General features: G+C 43.3%; 1 protein-coding gene across 1 annotated transcript in view; it reads left to right on the forward strand.

The window, feature by feature from the left end:
* Positions 1-10154: 10154 nt before the first annotated feature.
* PRICKLE1 (prickle planar cell polarity protein 1) overlaps positions 10155-20728 on the forward strand; it is a 108157-nt gene continuing 97583 nt past the window's right edge. The window contains exon 1 of the mRNA XM_053557163.1: positions 10155-10353. The gene's annotated coding sequence lies outside the window, so the exon portion shown is untranslated. The remainder of the gene's footprint in view (positions 10354-20728) is intronic.

The raw sequence follows: 20728 nt of genomic DNA on the forward strand, positions 1-20728 counted from the left end.
CCTTGTTTCTCTTCCTTTCCCCTAACACTTAGCGCCCATGCTACTCTCCTGATTCTTGCAGGGTGCACTGAGGAGCAAAGACATAAATATCCTGTCATATTCACATTCCTCGCAGGCCCTGCTGACGGAAGTGCCTGTCTATATTAACCTATTTAACCAGATAGTAAGGACAAGAAAACTATAGCCACTTACAGGCAAATTCCAATTTCAGATTAGATGAGATTTCAAGGAGAAGTTCAAGGGCCAGGCAGAAGTAAGGGCTGGGATCCCACATCCTGAGTCATTCATTTGGGGAAAAATTTATTTCTGATTTTTTTTTTTTTTACTTCATTTTAGCTCCTTATCTCTACAGACTTAAAAAAAATTTTTTTTTCTGTCCTCATATTGAATTATTCTGCTTTGGTAGCTGAAATAGTACTTTTTAGCAAGAGTGGGTTGGAACTCTGAAACTCTATAAAAAGGATTAAGTGTGTTGATTTGGCTGTTTCTGAGACTTCTTAAACTTCATTATTTTATAATGTAGAAAGTAAATTAAAAGAGAAACTCCCTGTCAGATAACTAATCCTGAAAATTAAAATATTGCCATTTGATTATTTTTTTAGTCTGCTCTCTCCCTTTTCACCTAATGGATTGGGTAGACTAATTTCCTTTATACATTTCGCTTGATTGCATCAGGAGTGACACATTATTTTGCTAATGATTTAGGACAGTAATGTGGAGGAGAACGTGTTCTAGTCACACGGTTAGCATACTAACATAAAAGGCTAATTTCTAGGCCCATCAAACGGCTCTTACTCACCAGAAAGCCACATCCTGGTATTGAGGGTTGGAGGGATGCTAGCCTGGGATCCAGTTCCCAGAAGCTCAAGCACGAGAGCTGCTTCTGGTCCCTTTTATCATTTTACTGCCTATTGGGATATTCAGAATTGATGAGAATAAAGCCAACAGAACCCCCCACTCCTTACGCAGTTTCCTCCACCCCATCTTAAACCTCCAGAATAAAATAGAGTATAAATCTAGCAATCTCTATTTGGAATTTGTTCCTTTTTTATACTTATAGCTCATGTAATTTCTTTTCTCATGCTTGCTTTGCATTTTGTTTTATTTTAATGCCCCACAATCCTGGGCTCAGGATGGTTGTTCTGGTGGGGCAAAGGGGTAGGGGAGGGTGACCAGACACGGTGGAACTATTTAAACTCAGACCTCTGGGAACTTCTGCCCAGCTACAGCACTTGTGAGGGGAAAGCTAACCCCGACATTTGCAGGTCATACTTGAAGATATTTATGGAAAGTCATGTGCTATCTATAGAAGATCTTCAAGCCTGGGGTTAAAGGAACAGAATAAGCAACATTCTGAAGCAGGACCAGCTACCTTTTATAGGAAGGAGGGAATGCGTAGTGAAATCTGAGATCTGGAGTTTCAGAGGTAGAGAATTGATCTCAGAGTTCCTTCTGTGTCTCAACTACAAGTTCCAGAGTTCCTTTTAGATGAAAAAAAGAAAAGTATCATTTAGCCCAGGATATTTCCAGAAAAGACATTAGAAGCCATTCTGTAACTCCAGTCTTAAGTTTTCATAAGCTCTCAAAGTGAATAAATTTAACCTTGAATGTCTCTACATGACACCAAAAAAGATCTGAAATAAAATAGAATTAATAGCTATGAGCAAAAAAGACATTTATTTTTCCTTTTTCTTTCCCTTTCTCAAACTCATGGGTATGTGAAATCAATAGTGTGGTGTTTGAAGTAAACAAGGAAGCCAAAATCAGAGAGCCCAAACAAATGACAACAGTCTATTCTCCAGTCTCAGTCCCTCCATTTTGCTGGTAGAGGTCTGGAATTAATCTTGTTTCCCAACGTATCTGCTGAAGGGGAGCTTCTGTGTAGCTGTGGTACCCCATTATGTGTGGACACCTTTGGATTTCACCCTGCCTCCTAATTTGGCCACTGAGACGCTGGTCTACACTTGAACCTCAGCTCCTTTGGGTGAAGGTTGACACCTGATATTCCCTCTTCCTGGGAGGTTAGGCTCCACCCCTCAAACCTCACTGCTGCCTCCCCCAGCTCACTTGTCTCTGCAGCTGCCTCTACTGCTCAAATGAATGCCTGCCCCTAAGCTCCTTTACCCTGGGGACCACACAGCCTTGGCCTGGTCACCTCACGGCATGGGCAGGCCAACCCTACCTGCCCTCACCTCACACTCTACTTCCCACTAGCCCTCCAGTAAGACTCCAGTTCCCATTTCTCATTCAATATGTTTCTGTTGTTGTTTGGAGATAGTCTCCCTCTGTTGCCCTAGGCTAGAGTACTCTGGCTTTAGCCTAGCTCCCAGCAACCTCAAACTTCTGAGTTCAAGTGATCCTTCTGCCTCAGCCTCCTGAGTAGCTGGAACTACAGATGCCCACCACAATGCCCTTTTTTGGTCTATTATGAATAAAAACGGGGTCTCATTCTTGCACAGGCTTGTCTCAAACGCCCAAGCTCAAGGGATCCTCCTGCCTCAGCTGCCAGGGTATTAGAATTACAGGTGTGAGCCACCTCCCTGGTTCTCATTCAATAAATGTTGAGTATCCTGTTCCAGTTGCTGTGCAAGGCACTGGGGCCACGGCATTGAATTAGGCAGCATTCTGCCCTCAAGGGGCAGACCAGTGGGAAAGGTGACAAAGCAAAGATGACAATGATCTCTGTGACAAAGGAATGGATCCTGACACAATGTCCTCCCACCACTCACCCTTGAGCAGAGGGGAAATGGCCTTCAATTCTTCCATACGTTCTGGGTAAACTCAATTTTCATAAGAGATTATCCTTTAGGCTCGGTTGACTGTTAAAATACATAATTCTGTTTTTAATATCAACATGGAGTCGCTAAATTTTGACCCAGGATTATAATTTCAAGATCACAGCTGGCCAAACTCCCAAAGCCTGGGGCAAATTTGTTTTGGAGGACTGCCTGAAGGATAAGCAGATTAGCTGGGTCCACTTTGCTGAACTACTATAAACCAATGAACCCTTTGGTGGTCCCCAAGACCCATCTATCAAACTCCCTGAGGGTCTCTATCAAACCTCTTACTTTAGGGATTTAGTGGAGCTCTAGGGGTACAGGAAACAGAGTTTGCTCTGGGCAGTCCACAGCCTAGCACATGAATGAAGATACTAGTCAGTCCTTTTCTTTCTTTCTTTTCCTTCCTTCCTTCTTTCCCTTTTTTTTTTTTTTTTTTTTTTTGAGACAAAGTCTCACTCTGTCTGTTGCCCTGGGTAGAGTACCGTGGTGTGGTGTCACAGCTCGTAGCAACCTCAAATTCTTGGGCTCAAGTGATTCTCTTGCCTCAGCCTCCCAAGTAGGTGGGACTAGAGGTGCCCGCCACCAAGTCTGGCTAGATTTTCTATTTTTGGTAGAGACAGGGTCTTGCTCTTGCTCAGGCTGGTCTGGAACTCCCAAGTTTAGGTGATCCACTTGCCTCAGCATCCTGGAGTGCTGGGATTACAGGCGTGAGTCACCACACCCAGGCCACATTACTCCCTTCTTGAAATAGCCTCTCTTTTTGTGTTCATTCATACCACTTTCTTCACAACTTCTTCCTATCTCCTGGACTTCTTAGTCAGTTCTGAAGGTTACTTTCTCGGATCATCCAAAACTGAACTGTCCACCTTTCCCCACCAAAATTTTCCCTGCTTTTAAAGCTCACCCATGGCCCAGTCTTTGCCCACCTCTCCAAGCTCATCCAAGCCTCCACCACCACCAGTCTCCTCCATGTCCCATACTGCAGCCAGATGGGAGAGATGTCAATTCCTTAGATTCACCACATTTGCATTCACCTCCTCACTTTTACCCATGACGTTCCCTCTGCCCCAAATGCTTGGACACACGTGTGTGTGCACGCTCGTACATGCACACGTCTCTCCCTAGGCTAGCTTAGTTTTTAGGTGTCTCTTACAACCAAATCTTCCCTGACTCTATCTTTGTCTCCTCCAACTAGGTGGTGTGGCCCCGCTACATAATACCAGGGTACTCTGAACTACAGACTTTATTGCAATTGTCATATACTCTGCACAGCACCGATCACAAAGTGAAGTGATGAAATCGTTCCTTCTGAAAATTTCACTGAACAGCGATGCTCTGAGACGGTGAGCACTCGGTGACGATGTTGCTGACAACATCAGCAACAATTGTTCATCATTTTTCTAGAGCCTTCTTCATGAGGACCTAGGGTGGGGTTGCTTCTCTCTGCTCTTGTTTACTGATAGCTATGCTTCTCCTTAGAAGAGGATTGTTTTACCTCAGATGTCTTTCCCATTGTATAAGAATTATGTAACCATGGTCACACTGGCTGCTAGAAAGCTGAAAACTAAATTGTGTCTCTCTTTGTGGGATGAATTTTATGAATTTGTCTCATTTCTGTTTCTCATCTTTCTTACCTACTTTCAAATTATGCCGACTTGCCGTATGTTATTGTTGCGTAACAGTATGGGGATTTAACTAGTTTTTGGAATAAAGGGAGATGCAACTAATCAAATAAATGAAGTGACAGAGGAGTGAAAGTTGAACAGAGAACATTAGCACCTAAATGGCAGAAGGGAGTACCAATTAGTACCCTTTCATTTACAAATCACTTAAACCTCAAACTGGGTTAAATGACAACAAAATATGAGTTTAACCCAACAAACTTGGTGGTAGTTTGTCTTCAGGTAGGGTTTTGGAGGGTTTTTTGTTTGTTTCGGTAGGAGGGGGTTTGAGATAGAGTCTCTCTCTGTTGCCCTGGGTACAGTGCCCAGTCCTAATTCAAAGCAACCTCAAACTCTTGGGCTTGAGCAATCTTCTTGCTTCAGCCTCCCAAGCAGCTGGGACTAAAGGCATATACCACTACACTGGGCTAGTTTTTCTACCTTTTTTTTTTTTTTGAGACAGAATCTCACTATGTCACCCTCGAGAGAGTGCCAGAGTGCTGTGGCATCACAGCTCACAGCAACCTCTTGGGCTTAAGCAATTCTCTTGCCTCAGCCTCCCAAGTAGCTGTAACTACAGGTGCCCGCCACAACTCCTGGCTATTTTTTGGTTGTTGTCATTGTTGTTTGGCAGGCCCAGGCTGGATTTGAACCTGCCAGCTCCGGCATATGTGGCTGGCACCCTAACTGCTGAGCTATGGGCACCAAGCCTGTTTTTCTACTTTTAGTAAAGACAGGGTCTTGCTTGCTCTTGCTCAAGCTGGTGTCAAACTCCTAAGCTCAAGCAATCCACCCACCTCAGACTCCCAGAGTGCTAGAAATATAGGTGTGAGCCATCACACTCCACCTTCAGGTAGGGTTTGATCGGGGTGTTCAAACCATGCCTGACAAGATCAGGTCCTGGTCTCTCACCATTTCTCATTTCTGTCCTCCTTCCTGCTTGCTTCATGTTCAGGTGTCCCGTGGTGTCAAAAGAGCTAAAAAGTCTAACCAGGTGTCCTCAAACTTTTTAAACAGGGAGCCAGTTCACTGTCCCTCAGACCATTGGAGGGCCAGACTACAGTTAAAAAAAAAAAAAAAACACTATGAACAAATTCCTATGCACACGGCACATATCTTATTTTGAAGTAAAGAAACAAACGGGAACAAATACAATCACACTGCCTCATGTGGCCAGTGGGCCGCAGTTTGAGGACCTCTGGAACCCTTTGTATTCCCAAGTGTATGTTCAAGACAAAAGAACAAGAGAATGTCTCCTGTCTCTGAGTATAAAATCCACAAGGGTAGAGAGTTTGCCAGTTTGGTTTACTGGTGCATTCCCAGCATAGAGATGGCTGATCTCTAAATGATCAATAAATACTTTTGAATTTCTTGATGCAGCATTCCTGAAAGCTGCTGCACAAATCTCAGGACCAGACTTGGGTCACATGGCCATCCCTGAACTAATCTTTTGATCAGGGGGATCCTGATCAAATTTTCCAGATTCTGATCACCTGATCTTAACACCAAAACCAGAGATGAGTATTCATCTTCCCTCGTGCACTGACAGTGGGGGAAGGTGGTTTCCTAAAGGAAAACTGGGGCATTACAAAGAATGAAAAATAATTCTAGATGAATTTAACAACAAAAATTCACAGCAATAGACTTCCAAGAAAGTGATGTTTGAGTTGACTTTTAAAAGATAAGCAGAAATTAGCTAATAAAGAGGGCAGTTATCCATGGGTAACATTCCAGGTGCTTTCAAAGCACAGTGGTATAAGAAAGCTTGATGCTTTTGAAGAATTATAGTTTAATATGGTGAGAGCAAACAAGGGTAGAGAGTAGGGGGAAAAAAGCTAAAGAGACAGGCAGAGTGCAAATACGAAGGACCTTTTACACTAATCCAGAGTGTGCACTCTGTCCTGAGCGCTCTGGGAAGCCTAGGTGGGATTTTCAGCACAATGGCATGCCTTACAGCGAAGGCCTTGCAGATCATTACAGGGTCAAGACTGATGCATCCTGCACATACTGAGTGAGGCTGAGTCCTAGATGTGAATGAAGACGATACACAGAGATCAGAAACCAAGCAGAGTCTAGGAATCAAACAGACTTGGGAATCAGACAGGACTTGCCAATAATCTCAGGTTGTTGCTTGTTTAAATCTCAAGCTTGTGGCCTAAACTGTTATTCTAGCGTGAAAGTACTCTTCAGTGAGCCAAAATGTATTCCTAGCACGACTCCCCTGGGCACCGTATTAGTTTGCTGGGGCTGCTGTAATGAAGTGTCACAAACTGGGTGGCTTAAACAATAGAAATGTATTGGCTCGCAAGTGAGAAGTTTGAGATTAAGGTGTGGACAGGGTTGGTTCCTTCTGAGGCCTGGGAGGAGGAATTTGTTCCACGTCTCTTGCCAGGCTTCTAGTAATTTGCTAGCAATCATTAGTGTTCTTGGCTTCTAGAAGCACCACCCCGATCTCTGCTTTCATCGTCACATAGTGTTCTCCCCGTGTGTGTCTGTCTCCAGATAGACACAGAAGTCATATTGGATGAGGCTTGATTATCTCTGTAAAGACCCCATCTCCGAATAAGGATACACTGTACAGTACTGGGGGTAAGGATTTCAACATAGGAAGTTTTGGAGGACACAATTCAAAGCATAGGGGTGTCATTTACAAAAAGGTAAATTTGTGTCAAGGCTTGAAAAGTAGATTGGGCACTGTGGCTCATGGCCCATAATCCAGCACTCTGGGAGGCCGAGGCGAGTGGATCCCTTGAGCTCAGGAGTTTGAGACCAGCTTGAGCAGGAGTGAGACCCCCGTCTCTACTAAAAGTAGAAAAATTAGCTGGGCATTGCAGTGGGTACCTATAGTCCCAGCTATTTGGGAGACTGAGGCAGGAGGCTCGTTTGAACCCAAGAATCTAAGGTTGCTGTGAGTTAGGCTGACCCCATGGAATTCTAGCCTAGGAAACAGGGTAAGACTCTGTTCTCTCTCCTCCCACCTCCCTGCCAAAAGAAGCAAAGCAGACATCCCTTAAGTGAATTAATTCCTTTGCATAAGGTATGATACCACGTTTGTAAAGATGAAGAAAATAACACCATTACTAAAAGACACCCAGAAAAAGAAAAGAGACCTATACCCTACCCAAGAGTCCAAAGTAAAAAATGCTTTTTCAGATGAAATTAAAAAATAGTTCTTTTCAAACTTGTGGGATGTTGCATGGAGGCTAGTACTGTAGAGGAGGGAGGTTCTGAGAAATGCCTTATAAAATGGCATTATACAAACTTTCCACCAATTGAGTCTTTTCTGCAGCCTTTTCAATCCTCTCAACGGTCCTCTGAGGTGAATATCCTCATTTACAAATGGGAAACTAAGCCTCAGTGAGGTTAACTACAAGACTCTAGGCTACCATTGGTAAACAGTGGGGCTGAAAAAGGAAATTGAACTGCTCTGACCTCAGACCATCACATGGACTGCCTGGAGTAATTTTATGAGCGTTCCAGGTGAAGACCCAATGTTCACATTTGCATTGGATCTGAATGATACTGCCCCACATGCTTCCCAAAGGGGCAATAAGCCCCTTGTGGCACCAACTGTATATCATCACAGTGCTCGCAAGTTGACTCCACATAGTAGATGCTCAATAAGTAAAAACTTCTAGGAAGTAACCCGAGAACTCCTAGCCTTCTGATATGATGCATTTCTTACCATAAGGTAACATTTTCACCAATTAATAGGGAGACTCAAGTGCAGGCTCTATAAATATCCTTTTCTTGAACTTCTGCTACCCAACACTGCCTGCTACAAATGCCTACTAGCCTGCTGAAGAGGACTTTCTCATGAAGTTGTGGCTGTAGGAGTTAAATGTCAAAGTCCTCCACTCCACCCTCCGCTGATTCAGTCCCACTGCTGTCATTCAGTTTGTTAGGAAACTTGCTATTACTAGAAGATTTTGATTGAAACAACAGACAGGCGCCCAAAGATGGGAACAAAGAGTGGGCTAGTGGACTCTTTACCCTTAACAGTAGCGATTTTCACTGCTTGCATGGGTGAAATAAATCATTTTGTCAATTTTGAGGGCAGTTCTCCAGGTTAGATAGAAGATAAAAGTTGATGTCTTAATAGAAGCATTTGTAACCTGGGCAACATAAACTGACAAAACTTAAAAGACCAACACCAATAAAATGCTGAGGAGCAAGACAGCCAGGTTTGTTCTTCCCCAGATCTTCATCAGTTAAAAACACCACCAGCAAATGGAGTTATTTCAAAAGCAACAACCTTGTTTCCGAATTGATCTGCACTCAGACACTCTGCCTGGGTATCTAGAGAGAAGAGAGTTTCTGCAGTGCAGGGACAGCACCCAGGCCAAACGTTTCCCTGGATTTGGACCATTTCCTCCTCTATTTGCCTTAGTTATTTCCTTGCATTTTCTTTTTTGTCAGCTCCGTTTTTGCTGAGTGTTCCCTTGTTCTATTCCCAGTGAAAATGGATGAGACTTGGTGCTCTGAAAAATTCTGAACCTGGCAGTTTTAATCTTTCTTAAAGGGATAAAAATGGCATCAATCAGTACCTCCCTCCCTATCACACCTCCCCCCCCCAAAAAAAACACATCCTCATCTTCCTAGAAGATAATACAGTATCCTCCTGGTGGAAGGAGTGGAGAGGTCCACGAAGCCCCAGCTTTGCCAAGACACCTGTCAAGCGGGATCACCAGCTGCTGTCTGTCTGCTCTCTGCAGCCCCGGGAAATACAAACGTGGGACTCCACTGATCCGGAACTGGAGAGAATGAAGGTGACACAAATATCAGGGCACAAGTTTCTAACAGGCTGAGTCCTAGTTCAACGTGGGTGAATGTGCCTGAGAGCCCAGCTCTGGGAACTGGGCAGAAGGAAAACACGGAGAATAGTTTGGCCAATGAAAAATGATCATCGTGATGGAATAAACGCTTTGAGCCTGGCGTGAAGTTCGAAGTCGGGTCGGACTCTGGACACGGGGGTGGCTGAGGCTCTGGCGTGCTCTGCCCGCACTGAGTGTGGCATCGGGGCGACTGGGGCCGTCGAAGAGGGGAAGGGAACGGACTAGAGAGGCTGAATCTTTGCCTTCTTGCTCTGAAAGATCACCCTTTGGCTCCGGAGCAGAGACTCAGACGAAATTTGTAGGATCACACGAGATAGGATCGAGTCCAAAAGGGTCCCCAGCGAGGCGAGGCGCGACGGAAGAAATCTAAGCGTTTAATTAACTATCCCTCCCCATAGACACACCAAAGGAACAGGAACTCAAATAGATACCCCCCAAGCCCAAGCCGTTTGATCAGAGGAAATTGGGTTTGTCTCCCCCCACCGCCTTCACCCTTCCTGCCTTTCAATTCATCAGGATTGTAGGTTTGTGAAAAGGGAGGGAGGCATAAAATCGGGGGCGGGACAGACGCGACGACCCAGCCGCACTCGAGAACCTGGGCCACGTCTGGGTGAACTTCCACTGGCGCGTAACCCGGGGGCAGCGCAGCCCGGCCGCCCGCGGAGCAGACCCGGCGCCGGCCGCATAGCTCACCGACCTCGCCTCCGGGGCCGCGCCGGGGAGCGCGTGGGCGCGCGCACGGTGGCCTCGATCCTGCGGCGGCGGCGTCCGCGTTCCGCGTTTTCGCTCGCGCCGGGCGGGGCGGCAGAGGGCGGGGTGCGCGGCGGCGCCGCGGCGCGGGGCTCTGGAGCCCGAGCGCACTCGCCTGCAGCCCGCAGCCCGCTACCAGCGCCGCCGCCCGCGGCCGCCGCCGCCCGACAGCGCGCCCCGGACATGCCAGCCCCGCGCGGCCCGCACGGCGACTTGCTGGGCTCTCCATGATTCGCGCGTTGCCCACCCTCAGCTGCCCCTGAAGCCGCGCATCGCGGCTCCGCAGACCCAGGACCGTCCAGCCGAGTTCCCTCTCCGTCGCGCGGGGTGAGTGGCAGCCCGGCCCCGGGGGGTTCTGCGGAGGGAGCTGCGGCGCGGCGGGGAGTGGGGGAGAGCACTGCAGGGCCAGGGCCGGGCACCTTCGCTGTCACAGCGGGGGCTCTGTGACACCCAGACTGGATCGGTGTGGCAGGAAATAAGGGAGAAGGGCATAATCGGTTTGTTGGGCTACGTAGGCAGCGGAAGCAGGTACGGGGCGCAGCACCGAGCGGGCTTCAGATGGCAGCCCGCATGGCTCCTGCCCGCTGCATCATAGCCAACTCTCCCCTTGATTCTCTCCTGCGTGGAAACGCGATCAGTGGCCGGAGAGTCGGGGAGCTGCGGGGCGCTGGGAGGGAAGGGTGCGTTGGTTTGTCTCCGCCGCTTAGGATCGCCTGTCACCTACTGGCGTCCGGAGGCAGGGTCCTGATTCTCTCCTAACGCGCTGGGAAAGGGCCGGTTGCTTTCTGCCAGGAGTGCAGCGGCTCCCACCACGCCTCCCCACCACCCCCGATGTTGTTTTCCGAATGCAGCACGTATTTAGAAAAGAATGAGAGTATCTTCCTCTCTTTAGACAGAAAAAGTTGAAGAAACTAGGCATGTTAGTAATTAGCAGAACCGGGGGCTCAGGATGCAGCAGAAAGCTGTTAAATTTTCATTGCCCTCTAGGAAAAACAAACGCACCGCTATTGACTATTGGCAGTGCAGTGTTATTTTGGGGACTTTGGGAAAATTATCCACAGATTGTCTTCAGGAAGCTGAAGAACAAGGTGGGTGGGGAGGTGGGGGGGGGGCGGCTGGCACCACACTGAGTCCCAGCTTGCCTAAGGAGGGTTCAGGATCACAAGCCGAACGCGTTTGGTTGCTTGATTGTAAAAAGGATTTCAGGGCAGAACTGCGGCCATGAGCAAGGTGAAGACCGCACCGTGGGAACCAGCCTAAAGGAAGAGAACACGTCAGAATCGCGCCTCTGCTGCGGAGTTCAGAGGCGTTTGTGCTATAAAAGCATGCGTGCAAATGTGCTTTTAGGATGGGTTGTACGAGGACGAATTGTACCTTGTGTCTGCTCTGCGTGCCGTGTTGTGCACTGCCCGCTTCAGTCAGTACTTCAGAAGGCTGGGTCTGCCGTTGGGTTACATAATTGACGTACTGCTTCACCACCAGCTATTTTTTAATGTCCTTTTGGAGTAAAGTGAACTTCCATCTGTCTTTCCAGACAGGCCCAAGGTGTAGACGGGTGAGGGCTGCTAATGTTTGCCCTAGTCCGGCTCCAGATGTGTGAGCTCAGCTGTTGCCTGTCACTTAGGTGACAACTGGCCTTTTCCCACTAAGCCTTTGCGGTCTCCATTATCCCCAGTGAAGTGTCAGTGTCAGTCTTTCTATTATCAGGAGTGGACTCTAGCCCCTTGGGAGGCAGCAACCTTGTTTGACCATCCCCAACAATATGTCTGTTTTCAGACTCTAGGAAGGAAAAAAAATCCCATGACAGCAAGATAGATACATTTTGAATTGAGCATCAACTTAATCCAAAGATTCTGCTTTAATCAAGACAGCTCTATAAGGATGACGCAATATTTGTCAAGGCTTTTCTCTGGAACAATATTGACTCCCACCAGGGGATTTTAAACTTAAACAGCAGCCATTTATCTTGCTGTCTGGTGGAGCCTGGTTCAGTTTGCCTCCAACTTGGTCCTAGCCTTGGTGGCTGGGTTTGGCCTGGGACAGGAATCTGTCATTGTAGCCCAGCTGGAGCCTGAAGAAAGCAAAATACAGCACCTGCTGGTACCAGAGCGTTTCTAAAGGCCATCAACAGACAGTCAGGAAACACAGAAGGAGGTGTTTTACAAGCTCTTCCAGAAATGTTTATACAAAGGATTTAAAGGTTAACAATGCATGCGCTCTACATATTAAAACTGAAAGATGCTAGAAATAAATGGATGTTACCTACAGTTAAGGGTTTGCACACTTGCTGATGAACTTAAAAATCTATAAGTTTAGTAAGTCATGGCTGACATAGTGACTCATTCTTATGAATAAGCCTCAAAAGGAAAAAACGGGAGGAAGGAAGGGGGGGAGGGAGGAAGCAAAACTGGATGGTGCGTAAAGATAGACATATTGAGGTAAGGGAATGGGCTTAGTCAATTAATTTTTCCATCTTTAATCTGGTACTAATTGATGATTTACCACTGAGTGAGCTGTTGGTTCATAGCTTTTTAAAGAAAAGTGATATATTTTACTAAAGTGACAGATTCAATCAGTTCTGCCAGTAATACCAATGAAGCTTAAAAAGCTTATTATATTTTTATAATCAAGGTCTGTGGAACAATTCTTTGTCCATGGGGGGGGGCATAATGAATCATTTTGGGTCAGCCAAATAAAATCTAATATCAGCTAGGGAGAAAAAAAGAACCATTATAACATTAATAGCTGAACTATTAAGTTTAAAGTCTTATGAATAAAAGTCTAGTTCCTAATATTCTCTCATATAACTCGAAAAAGACCAAAAAAAATTAAAACTTTATAGTTTCCTTGATTAAGGAATTTAAAAAGTCAGCTGAAATACAAGTTTAAAAAGTAGCATCATAAGATAATTTCTCTAAAAGTCTCATTTAATTACTTGAAAACAAAATACAAAGAGTTGAGTGTGTGTTTATAATACTCATGAAGTTAAACAAAAATCTTTAAAACTTATTTTTCAGTAAATCTTTTTAATCATCTCTACCTGTGTTTTAGGTTGTCTCTAACATTAGGGGAAACAATTTTCAGTAAAGATTATCATTACTTGTATTCTAGTTACTGCAGTTAATTCCATGGTTAAAGTAATTTGTAAAGAGTAAACTTTTCCTTTTAAAGAAGGGGTAAAAAGCCAGGTATAGTGGGGAGCATCTGTAGTCCCAGCTACTGCAGAGGCTGGGGCAGGAGGATCACTTGAACCCAGGAGTTTGAGTCCAGCCTGGGCAACATAGTGAGATCCCATCTCTGAAAAATAAAATAATAATTTAAAAAGTCATAGTGGGGAGGCCAAGGTGGGTGGATTGCTTCAGCTCAGGATTTGAGACCAGCCTGAGCAAGAGCACAGGACCCCATCTCTACTAAAAAAAATAGAAAAACTGAGGCAAGAGGATGACTTGAGCCTAAGAGCTGGAGGTTGCTGTGAGCTATGATGATACCATGGCACTCTACCCAGGGTGACAGCATGAGACTCTGTTTCAAAAATAAATAAATAGTCAAAATGACCCTCATCAGTGCATGGAAGTGTTAAAGATGTCATTTGACTAGGATAGACTCCCATACCTTAGAAAAATAGCTCTCTCTTTTTTCTCCAGGTTATGTAAAATAATATGAATTATTTCATGCTTATTAGTGAAAGAATATTAAAATTACTTAGATCCATGTGTGATTATTCCACAATAAAGAGAAGAAATTAGGGAAGTGAATGAGTTAGGTTTCTTGGTTGGTTGGTGTTTTAAGGGACCTTTACTTCTTTATCTTCTGGTCATAGAACAAAAAATTACTGGAATGTACACTAACATCTTTAGAAAGCTGGTGTGAGTAAATGGATTGAAAGAGGGAAGCAAAAATCTCAGTGCCAAGAGCTGCATCGTTGAGTTCCTCGAAACCTCAGACAGCATATGGAGTCAGCGCTCCAGAACAGAATGCCAAGGACCCGGAGGGCACTGGAGCAACTGCAGCAGCCCGGGCATCAGACCTCTTTACCTCTGGACATGCGAATCGTAGGTCTCAGCTCCCCCAGGAACCAGAAACAAGCCTTGTTTATGGTCCTGCTGAACCAAAGGACCAAAGGAGGTTGACTACATGGATGTTGGTGAATGAACATTTTAGAGCAGTGAAAAAAGCCTGGCCTGAGATTGCAGAGGTGTCCAAGTAAGCCTTTGTTTCCCGCTTCCCCTCTCTCCTGAAGGAGGCACAGTGGAAAGAGACACGCTTCACACGTTGGAACACACTAATATCACCACACTTCTGGCACAGAGATACGATAGAATGATCAGATCACTTTTCTGTTTGCCAGAATGACACAGATTTATATATTTCAAGTTACTAGAGGAAAGAAGAGGGGATCAGACCTCTCAGAGAGAATGTAATAATTCTTCCTGTGTTTCTGTTTTGTGCTCTTGTTTAGAATGAAGTCTAAATGCATTCTGGTCATTTTTGAAGAGACCTCTCCAGGAACAAGAATGATCATCCAGCCTAAACTGATCAAACCTTTTTAGGTTCATTCTCCCATAAAGGGAGATTTTACATTTAAAATAAAAATAAAAACGTCAGCCAGGCAGAGGCCAATGTAAACATTTTAAAGCTTAGCGCTGTAAACTAGCAAGTAGCCATCATTTACCTTTACTTAACTTTCTTCCCCCCTGTCCGTAAGTTTGTTCCTAAGTGATCCTAAAAATGAGCTGACCAATTCATCTGCAGTTGCATTTTTCTCACTGGTGGATTTGGGGTAAACTCTTGAGAGAGATGCCTTTCATTTCTGGTGGATTACACTTCAGAAAAAAAAAAGTTAGAGCTGTGTTATTTCAGTTGTTCTAGTACTGAAGTCATGGACTCCTTTCTAAGAGTTTTGTCCCGGCTGCTGATTTATAGCGCCCAGCAGCTTTTGCTTTGCTTTATGTTTCTCTCTGTCTCCTCTTTTTCTCATCCATCTCTGGAAAGAAAGATTTGTCAGTAATGCAACGAGAATATTGCAGTTAGATGCAGACCCATAGGTAGACTCCTGCGTGCTGTGTGCTCTGGCTCAGCTGCCCTTCTTTTTATCAGAGGCACAGATCCTAGGGCTTGCAATTATGGTCTTTGACTTTGGTAACAATTCTGTTTGAAATGTTTCCAATTACACACAATATTGGCGGCATGTAGCAGCTGCATGCCAAAAAGCATTTCAAAGTGTGTTCCAAGAGTCAGGCTGTGATTGCTTTTAATTTAAATAAAGGCTATTTGGTTTCCTGTGATGTTTTTTTATAACCACCTTTCCCCCCATTTTTGTTGCCTTAAAAAAAAAGTCTAATATAAAGTAGCCACCACTTAACCTGATAGAATATTGACTCTAGTTTTCTAGGATGGCTGTTTGCTTTCAGCAACCACAACAGACATTTTAATAAAGGAATTTTAAAGAAACAATGTACAGAAGTTTGGATTTACCAAAGATGAAAAGGGGAAAAGGTTATCTGCTAGCATGTTGTAAGCTGCTAATGTTTTCACATTTCCCTCTTTTCCTCTTTAGAGACCTGTCATTATAATTATCTTTTTTAGGTCACTGGAGATCATTTGGTATGCTGTCCTTTTTAAAGATTCTTCTATTTTTCTGTTTGTGGGTCCATGAAGAGGTGTTTTAAAAAATATATATATATATAACTTACAAGGGCAGAGAGACATCAGTAAGAATATTCTTATAACGGGAGTAGGACGGACCAGCAAATCATTTCACCGTTTTAGGGGAAATAAACCTTCCAAGTCTCCCACCTTGAAATCTCTGAACACTGAAACCTTTTTAAATGGTGGTGCTTTAAATCTTTCAGTAGCTATCAGACATAGTGGACTTATTAAATCTGAAAAATAAGAAAATATACATGTTTAGGACTTGGAGTGAATGGATTGGGCGTAAGACTGAGGAGTTCTGTTTCCAGGACAGTTCGTTGTCCCACCTGAAACATAACACCTAGAGCTAGGGGGTGTCCAATGGACGAGGTGCTAAGATGGTCCTAATTAAGGTATTTTCACATAGGCGCTTCCAATCCTGGCAAAAACATCCTATAGAATATAGTGCTTCTTTGGCTTGAACACTAGTTGACTTGCAGAAATGCCAACATCTCTTCTGGCACTTTTGGACATCTTCCATCATGTAATAAATAGTGCAGTATAATCTAAATTTGTAAATGCCATGTAGCCCTTGTTGAGACAGCTGAAATTAACCCAGGCTGCTAGGAGTGACTGAGATCCTTGAGGTTAAGTCACTGCCTACATCCAATGCACTACCAGTAACTAACGCTACCGGACCTTTGATCAAATCTAGGAGAAGGTGGGAGGTTAATCCTAGTATAGCAGTGTACTGTGAAGAAGGGCCCACAAACCGATGCTTGAGTTTTCCTTTGAAGCCTCTTGATCCTTGGAACTGTCTTTCAATGAAGCAAACCTACTTGGAGGAAATTTGCTCAACTAGAGGTAAAATGAGGTTTATGTTACTTTACCAGCTGAGCGCCCCTAAGCCTGCCAGACATACCCACCCCACCCAGGCCCATTGCTATAGTGACAAAACCCACAGTAACTATGGTTGAAATAGAAAGTCTATTAAAACCCTTTTCTATATTGGCCAACTCCTCTGCCCTAGTTAAAATGCTGCCTTCTGTGTGTGTACACACACACAGTCTAATAATAGTAAACCGATGGAAGCTATGTTATCAGTTCACCAAGGGCATTTCTTCTTCTTTTGTTTCTTTTGTATTACTGATAAGCAAATAATACAGTAATCTTCTGAAGAAACTCATGACTTGTAAACTGTAATTGATATTTCCAACAATGCTACATATTACATGCTTGAATAATCTAAGTTCCTAATATAGGATCTGAAAACAGGCTAGATAGTGTGGTATTTTTGTTTTGCTTGAAAATATCTCTTGCAAACCATTTAGGGAACTTAGATTTTATATAAGGAAGACTGTTTAGTGCTCTAGTTGTTAAAATACTTGCTATAATGTATATCAAAAAGAGATGACATTTTAAATTCTTCTGTGACTCTGTAATTAATAATTATGTTCAGGGCTAGAAGTATATCCATGTTACATAATTTTTAGAAGGAGATAAAGTTAGGTCTGAAGTGCATTAGAGAATCACAGATGTTTCTTGTAAGAAAATACATATGCTTCGTAGGAATTTTGAACTGCTTTCTGATGCTAAGCTTTGTTCACTGCTAGGATCATATGAATAATTTCATTGAGTGGCCCCAGTTCTTATTTACACAAGCCTGAGAGGGGAGTTGATGTGATAAATAACTTGGCCCCCTCCCCTAGTTCTGAAATGCTTTAGCCTTTTATGTTTTCATGAATGTGGAGAGAGGGAATAAAATATACAGAGAAGATGTTTGTGTTTAACTAACTTAATCATGTAAGTTCCCTTTGTGGGCCTTCTATAAGCTTAAACAGCTTGGCAGGCTAATAGCCAAAAAAAGTGGCCTCAAGTCCTGCCAAATGTGTTAAAAGCAAACCACGCTTTCTCTATATTGAGGTGCTGGAAATGTGTTTTTTTAAAACCTTCTGAATTTTAAGGAACAAACCAGAAAAATCTTCCCCCTTTTGACCTTAAAATTATTATTCATTGCAGTGTGGAAATGAGAAACTGACGGAATGATGCGATTAGTGTGGGAGTGTTTTAAACCAGCTGAGTTTAGGCAGGAAGCAGCCAGGTCACCACTGCAGGTATGATGGGTCCTTTTGTTACGTTTGTGTTTGTGCTTCCTGTAGAAACTGACTTCTTCACATTGGTTCTGTAACTTTTGACAAAGTACTTTGTCCATTTATCCTGTTTCTTTTTTCTTTTTCTTTTCTTTCTTTCTTTTTTTTTTTTTTTTTTTTGAGACAGAGTATTACTAGGTCCCCCTTGGTAAAGTGTCGTGGCGTCATAGCTCACAGCGACCTCAAACTCTTGGGCTTAAGCCATTCTCTTGCCTCAGCCTCCCAAGTAGCTGGGACCACAAGTAGCTGGGACCACAATACCTGCCGCAATGCCCAGCTATTATTTTTTGTTACAGCTGTCGTTGTTTAGCTGGCCCAGGGTAGGTTTGAACTCGTCAACCTCGGTGTATGTGGCTGGCACCATAACCACTATGCTACGGGCATCGAGCCCATTTATCTTACTCTTACAGTAGTGAAGTGATGTGCTATAATAGTGCAGAAAAAAAAAAGTCTATGTTAAGAAAAAGGTTTTCAGAAAATTCAGACTGTAGTATAATAGCTGTGTGATTTTAGGGCAGTCTCTCAGCCTCCCTGGGCCTCAGTTCTTATTCTTTCTTTACTTTTCTTTTCTTTCTTTCTTTTTTTTTGAGACAAAAGTCTCAGTCTATCACCCTGGGTAGAGTGCCCTGGTGTCATCATAGCTCACAGCTCAAATTCCTGGGCTCAAATGATCCTCTTGAGGATGGATCCTAGGCTCAAGTGATCCTCAGCCTCCCAAGTAGCTGGAATTATAGGTGCCACAACGCCCGACTAGTTTTTCTATTTTTAGTAAAAACAGGGTCTCACTCTTGCTCAGGCTGGTATGGAACTCCTGAGCTCAAGGGATCCACCACCCTCAGCCTCCCAGAGTGCTAGGGTTGCAGGCGTGAGCCACCATGCCCAGCCCCTCCATTTCTTTAGATGTAAAATGAGTGAATTAGGCTAGATCAGTGCATACCAATCAAAAAATTAAAAAAATTAACTAACTAGTGCATATCAATCAACAAATTAAATCCTAAGCACCTTTGGAGCCTTTTCAAAACACGAATTTACAGAAATTTCAGTGCGGCATGTTTGTATGGGGTCTTGCACATTTAGCTGGAACAAGCTTCTCAGGTGATTTCAGTGCACTATTGTTATCTGCTAAATTAGAGAATAATCTAAGATTGCCTTCCAGTTGAAAAATGCTATCTTTCTAACCCTACTAGGCTGAAGTGTTTGCCTTCCTTTCTTCCCTTTTTTTTTTTGGCCAGGGCTGGGTCTGAACTTGCCACCTCCAGTATGGCGCCAGCGCCCTACTCCTTTGAGCCACAGGCGCTGCCCTCTTTCTTCCTTTCTTTTTCTCCCTCTGCCTCCTTCCTCTTTCCTTCCCTCCCTCCCTCCTTCCTTTTTTCCTTTCTTCCTCTTTTGTTCATTCATTCATTCTTAGTGACTACTTTTTTTGTTAATGTTGCTTTCAAAATATTATGGATGTCATTTTAACCTAGCTCCAGAATCTGTGTTCTGTGTCTGTGAGTAGATGACAATCACAAGGACCTGTTTGGCACGCGGCTCTAACACAGTGCCTGGTACATGGTAGACACTAGACAGACAAGCACCAAAGATCAAGAAGCCTCTTAAAAGCATAATGTTCATTATGTTCTCAAATAATATACTCAGTATGTTTTTTATCAGCTGCCAGATACTCTTCAGGTAAGCTACCTCCAAATTTAAAACAATGAGTATAATTGTTCATCTGAAAAATAGCATAATACATACATTATTTTTCTTACGTTTCTAGACTTTGGGCATATCCCATAGTGTATTTATTGTGGGGTTTTCCCCCTCTAGATTAACAATTGGCCTCAATGCCTTGAATTTGAAGGTATTGAATTATTTTTAAGGCATTGTGTGTTTGGATACAAGCCAAAGGAGGAGGTGCTGTTTGTATGCTCTCAAGTAAAAGGAAATAAGGCATGGAATGTGCCACATCCTACGTGGCATCAAGTAAGCTCCTGGTTAAAATTTTACTCTGTGTAAGGTTTACTAATGCCATCCAATTGTTTTGTTTCTAGCAATGTGATTAGACTGAAGATTTATATAATTTTTGGCTTTAAACTGTCAACAACATGGAAATTTAAAGAAAGTGAACAAAATGAAACTTTAAAAAATATGTGATTTGGGGTGGTGCCTGTGGCTCAAAGGAGTAGGGTACCAGCCCCATAGCCAGAGGTGGCGGGTTCAAACTCAGCCTCAGCCAAAAACTGAAAAAAAAAAAAGGTGATTTGTAAATCACAAAAATAAATAAAAATAAATTTGGAGGTATTTTTGCCTGGAAAGGTATTTGAAGTTTGACAAAAAAGATACTGACCATATAATTCAAAATATAATTAACTATTGAGAAAGTTTACTGTGTTTCCTTACTTTTTGAGCTCTCCTATTTGTAGAACAAAGGAATTTCAATTTTCTGTGGTCATCCCATATGTGTTAATTTTAAAAATATTTTATGTACTCAGTCTCATCACCATAAACTTTTCTGACATATGTATAACTTTATTAAAATTTTAAATTCTATTTTTAAAGGTTTTGAATTGCAAAGATCAAAAAATTTAAACAGATCTTTACTAATACAAATCTCTTATAGACAGTGTTATGTAGATGTATTTATTTATCTATGCCGTTAAGCCCTTTGGCTTCTAACAATGGAAATACCAATTCTCTTTTTTTTGATTAATAAAGTAATCTTCAAACTAGATAATTATAATTACTTTTTATAGCCAGGAAATATTTCAGTTCTTTTATAGAAATGATTCCATGCCATATCTTTCGTAACATATGAAGTACTTTAAAACTGTCTAGGATGGCGCCTGTGGCTCAACGGAGTAGGGCACCAGCCCTATATGCCAGAGGTGGCGGGTTCAAACTCAGCCCCAACCAAAATACTGCAAAAAAGAAAAAAAAAA

This window comes from Nycticebus coucang, chromosome 12, assembly GCF_027406575.1.
Source record: "Nycticebus coucang isolate mNycCou1 chromosome 12, mNycCou1.pri, whole genome shotgun sequence".
In the NCBI taxonomy this organism is placed as follows: Eukaryota; Metazoa; Chordata; class Mammalia; order Primates; family Lorisidae; genus Nycticebus; species Nycticebus coucang.